The sequence below is a fragment of the Alosa alosa genome, chromosome 2 (assembly GCF_017589495.1).
Source record: "Alosa alosa isolate M-15738 ecotype Scorff River chromosome 2, AALO_Geno_1.1, whole genome shotgun sequence".
Classification (NCBI taxonomy): domain Eukaryota; kingdom Metazoa; phylum Chordata; class Actinopteri; order Clupeiformes; family Clupeidae; genus Alosa; species Alosa alosa.
Genome location: NC_063190.1, coordinates 14,188,614 through 14,194,613, shown reverse-complemented (window position 1 = coordinate 14,194,613; position 6,000 = coordinate 14,188,614). Strand labels below are relative to the sequence as shown.

The window sequence follows — 6,000 nt, the reverse complement described above, 5'->3', positions numbered from 1 at the left end:
GTCCTACAGGTGTGTGTGTGTCGTGTGTGTGTGTGTGTGTGTGTGTGTGTGTGTGTGTGTGTGTGGCTTTGGGAGTAAGACATTTTGTTTACGCATTTAAAGCACTCAGTACATAAGAGTTTTCTTTGTGAGGTAAAGGAGTTTTTGTAGCTAAAATGAATATCCACTACTCATGAAACACAGAAGTGAGGATGACGTACACATTCCATAACTGGATACGGACACGCACGCATGCATGCACACTGTACAGAAAGAGAGCTTTTTTGTGATCTCTATTCCTGCTGTGACATCAGCCTGCTTCGCAGCATGCTCTGCTTCTGACGCGGAACATCCAGGAGGCTCTCGCTGTCATGGCGACCTTTTCGCCGACGGTCATGGAGTTGAAGGCGAAGAAGGCTGCTCTTCAAAGGTCCTCTGTGTTTTTGCACTTCACGCCAAAGGGAGAAAAAATACAGAAAAAGATAAAGAGAGAAAAAAGCAGCGAGAGGAAGAGCAAAGAATTTGAAGACGAAGCAAAAAAAGAATGAGTTGTTACATGAAGTGCTTCAGTATCGGAGTAAGAAAAGCCCGAAAGACAAATAATTACCCCTGAGATGGATGAGGGAGAACTCTCTCGTCTTCACTTCCTATACTGCGTGTAAAGAAATAAGAATGAGTGCATTATGGGTAAAGGGGAAAGTCATTTCCTTCTCCCAGGCCGAGTTCTGCACCTGCCTCCCGGAGCAGCGAGCAGTGCTGCTCTGCTATGCAGCAAAGAGCCTGGCGAGCGGACTCGTCTTTTAAAATGGGAATATTGGTTTCTCGTTATCATAACACTGTCAGAGCGGTGGCAGAACAAGGCGTGATAGAGGGCATCATGGCGGCTTTATGACAGACATGACATTTATCCCGGCTTCTAATTGGCCGTTTGCCACCCGGCCTCCCGCCTGGACGTCCTTGAGATTCCATGATGACTTTTTAAAAAGGTCTGCGGTGTTGCACTCTGGGAAGTTTCGGGGGGTGGGGTGCGGTGGGGGTAGTGGACACACACTGAGAATCATATCTCTTCTGAAAAACATGTCGCGCTGAAAATGGGTTTAGAGAGCTGTTTAAGAAGGGGAGAAATTCCCTCTCTTTTATACATCTCCCTCAAGATATTTTCACTCGTAACATCCCCAACCATGTGACCGTGTGTATGTGCGCACGCATGCGTGTGTGTGTGTGTGTGTGTGCATGTATAGTGTGTGTGACTTGCACTGTCCTACATTCTCTTCCAAAAACCCAGCAGAGATGTAAAGACCAGACTAACCAGGCCAAATTCCTCTCACTGCAATGTCAGGTAGAGGTCAGCATACTGTTAGCGCAACATTCCCTCAAGGTTGTCTACATGTCTTGTAAAACTGAACTGACTGAAAAGTCACTGTCAGCCACCTCCGCTCGGTCCGGTGTCCGAGGAGGATTGGTTAAACGTCTGGCAGAAGGCTGCTTTGCGTGGTATGCTAACTAGCCTCTGGGCCTCTCTGTCTCGGCTTGCCGGCCGGCCGGCTGGATGGGTGGATGGGCGGTCAGGAGCCATGGCATGGGTCTGAAGGTCGTTAAAGGTCGTTGATGCCAAGCAGAGCTGCGTGGGCCCCACGCTGGGGGCTGGCATGATGAGCTGCTGTCCTCATCAGAGGAGGCAGCCTGGGCAGAGTCACACACACACACACACACACACACACACACACACACACACACACACACACACACACACACACACACACACACACACACACACACACAGGCACACCTGTCTGTGACTGTGTGTGGGAGTGTATGATGGAAAAAGAGTGCACCTGGCTGAAGATTTACTTGGCAAGTATGTATCTTTCATTTCGCCTTCTTGGCATTACTTTTGTTTGGCTGCACTTGTACTCTGCGTGTGTGTGTGTGTGTGTGTGTGTGTTACTATAGTGTTAGATAGGCAGGGGTTTTTGTTACAGGAATGTACAAGTGTACAAGGTTAGCGGTCAGTCACTGCCCTGAGCATTTCCAGGACGTTTGCGTGTGTGTGTGAGATGGTGTGCATGTGGTTGAGTATGGGGTGTTCGGTCAGATACAGATCAGCATGTGGCCTCAGGCCTCTCAGGAAGCTTTGTGTGTACGTGCATGTGAGAGAGCATGTTCCGTATGGGGAGCGTCACATGATGAGCTCAGGCAATAGACACTGACTGATTTGTGTTGTCACTGCGAGAGGGCACAATCGATTGACGCACTCACATGGACAGCTGTCAGCGAGCACCTGGTGGAATGGCTCGATGACTTACACACACACACACACACTCACTCACTCACTCACTCACTTACTCACTAACACACACAGACACACAGATAGTGACAGGGGTAGATTTGGGGGGCTTTTGGAGGACGCCGTTCATTGATGTCACGGTGACGAACACAGCCAAGTCACCCCAAAAATAAAACTCACACACACAGAGCAATCTACACACACACACACACCAGTGCATCCATACACAGGCTCTATGCTACATCCATGGATGCATTCTATGGGCCATTTCCATATGTCATATTTGGGATCATTAGGAAAAACAGTCCTGCAAATGAGCTCTGTTTAAAGTGATCAAAGTAGCCATACATCACACAGTAGCAGCTAAGCTGAGGTGAAGTACTTTGTGTAACATGATGGTGTTTTGGTGATTGGACATAGATCCTAAGTTCCTCTCTCTCTCTCTCTCTCTCTCTCTCTCTCTCTCTCTCTCTCTCTCTCTCTCTCTCCCTCTCCCTCTGTTTATAACACATCATTGAGCATGCTCTTGAACGCAGTCCCAGTAGGACATGCCTACAGACAACACACATTGCATACATGAATGCACACGCACACGCACACGCACACACACACCACACCCACACACACACACAGTGTATCCTGATGAAAGGGCAGCTTTTGGCTACTTGTCTGCCAATGGTGTTTGAAATGTAATTGGAACGTTGGGCAGCATCTGCAAGAGTGAGTGGACCTGTAGTAACCTCCAGTACCATTTCAGCATTCAGTACATCACTGTGGTCTCACAGCAACACACATATACCTCTAACTTTACGCAACTACCGTCTACACACAGACACAGACATGTTGTTACAACATCGTCCTGTCCTTAACAAAAGGACTATATGTGTACTGTGAAAAAGATGTCACTGATGTCACTTAAAAGATTAAACACTGTCCACATATTTGTTTGTCTTTTTTAATGTAACAAACTGTTTTAAAATGGACGTTACATATCAACTTACACATCTCAATCGGTCTCACACACCAACACCCTGGCCCTTTTAAAGAGCACCAAAATGGGTGTGGCCCAATTAACTCATTTAACAATTAATTACCAACACCTGCAGACAGTCAGCTAACATGTTGACAGGAACATGTGCAAAAGAGCATTGAATTAAAAACAGTGTCCTAAAACAGGGAAGATGTAGTCAGCATCTTCACATGTACACACACCTTAGAGTGGGGGGGCAGTGTTACTGCTTAACGATAGTACATGAACAAGGTGTCCTTTGTTAAACATGGAGGAAACTCATTATTATTTCTCCACTTTGAATTCATCACTCCAGCCACCGGCCATTCATAACTACATACAGGTCCCTCTCCTCTGTCAATTATTCAAATATCATAAAAGCCACCGCAGGTAGCTAATTGCAACACTGCAGGCAAGAGGCCAGCTTTGTTATTCAAATGGTGCTATTGTAGTTTGCCCAAGCTTGAACTTGCCCAAGTCTGAAGCTTCCGTCAATGGCCAGAGAGTGAGCAGGCTTCTGATTTGACTTGATGGAGCGGCTGGCGGTGATGACGGCTATGCAGTTCATTACCCCTTACGGACTGTGCCTCTCTGAAAACACCAGAACTTGCTGAAATGGCTTGACCAAAGCAGGCATCTAATGATTGGATAATGCTGCCGCACCTGTACGTACACACAGGTGTGCATCAGCATGACCACACGCGCACATTCACACACACACACACACACTCACACACACATACACAGGTTTTACTGTAAATATCAGTTTAGCCGGCCACTGCTGCTGAGTTGGCCTGAGGTGAACACGCAGTGGCTGGTTCAGTGTGGGCCGCCACCTAGCTGGCCACTGCCTACTGTTTCTTCAGAGCGCTCTCATACACAAGCACACACATTTCCCTGAGGACCGCTCGCCGGAACACAAAAGTTCAATTTCTTCCGCTCTCGCTGTCGCGCTGTCTCTCTATCTCTTCCTTTCTTTCTCTCGCTCACTCACTCACACACACACACACACTAATACGTGCATTCAGAGCTTTTTGTGATGCTGATTCCCTTTCCCTCTCTGTATCTCGCCCTCGCTCTCTCACACACACACACACACACACATATACACAAATGCATGCACTTAAAGCTGTTTTCATGCTGATTTTGTGACACACATACACTCACATTAAATGCATTAAATGATGCTGAATAGTTCTTTGGTATTAAAAGTAATTGGAAATTAATTGACTGGAGGCTCCCAGACAGTTGTCAAGAGGTTTGTCATTCAACTCTGGTGTGTGTCTGTGTGTGTGTCTGTGTGCCTGCACTCATGTGAGCAATTTAAATTGAACTGCAGCATGACACTATTGCTGCATAAGCAGTGTGTCCATGGCATATGAAAGAGGGGGGTTATTAAACCACCAATCTAAAATGGATGCTACCAAAACTGGCCCCATTTCTTTTTAACTCATTACACTCAGCAAATGGCATGCTAACCTCTCGCTTTATGGATTCGTATATACAGCAATATTAAGTAATTGGTTTGTATTTTATTGTTTATTTTTCTAGTTTCGCTTAGTTTTCCCAGATGACCAAGTAGTGAAGTAGGTCATCCGTTTCTCTGGTGTCCTTGCCCGCGTCCCCCTCCCCACCAGCGGCCCGTGCTCCATGAGAGGGTTGAGTGTCGGACTGGGATACTGCAGTGTCTGGCCACGCCACGGCTTCACACTGCTGCTCAGTCTGCCCACACATCCCAGTCCAGCCCAGCCCCCCCCCCCTCTGCCCTGTGTTTTATATTCTGGGCTCCAAGAGAGGGTTGAGTGTCGGACAGGGATACTGCAGGATGGCTTCACACCGCTTCTCAGTCTGCCCACACGTCCCAGCCCCCTCCCCCCCCCCGCCCCATGCTTTATATTCTGGCAGGAGGCAGCAGTGCGAAGGCCAGTGGCCCCCGTGTCTAGACCTGCGTCCTCGGAGGCTGTGTCCAGGGGGCTTGTCTGTGCGGGTGGTGACTTTGATGCGGCTCTCCTGCTAGAGATGCTGTACACCACAGGGCATAAGGGACCCAGCATGCAACGCTGCTTTAAAAGACTGTAGTGCCAGTGAAGGCCTATATCACTCTTCTCCGTATGACTTGACTTTATTTCTCTTGGCGTCCACCTCCTACCGGCTCACACATACACGGCCATGACGCAGAAATCCCAGATGCATTGTTATTGTTCCCTTTTTGGTCCCCTGGCCCAGCCTTCCTCCAGTGTCTCTTGTCTCCTGCCGTGCTCCTCACTCAATGTTCCCGAGCGCCACTGACAGATTGCACTTGGCCTACTTAACTCCCCAACCTCTGTTTTTTTAATGTTTCATCATTTATTTATATATTTTTGTTGTGTGCTATTATTTTTTGGAAGTGGGTTTTGCGTAATCCCATAGTGAGCAGTGAGGATAGCATGGTTACACCAGAATGAATAAACCTCTCTCTCTCTCTCTCTCTCTCTCTCTCTCTCTCTCTCTCTCTCCTCCCTCCCTCCCTCTCTCTCTCTCTCATTCTCTTTCTCTCTCTCATTCTCTTCTCTCTTTCTCTCTCTCATTCTCTTTCTCTCTCTCATTCTCTTTCTCTCTCTTTCTCTCTCTCTCTCTCTCTCTCTCTCTCTCTCTCTCTCTCTCTCTCTCTCTCTCTCTCTGGGTTTTGGACTTCAGCTGATGAATTTCAAAGAAAGGGCAAAGCAAATAAAAATGTGTCGAGGTA

The 6,000-nt window shown here is 47.6% G+C and overlaps 1 protein-coding gene across 1 annotated transcript in view; it reads left to right on the top strand.

Annotated features, from left to right (window-relative positions):
• klhl13 (kelch-like family member 13) overlaps positions 1-6,000 on the top strand; it is a gene marked incomplete in the record, with an annotated part of 49,098 nt that overhangs the window by 21,465 nt on the left and 21,633 nt on the right.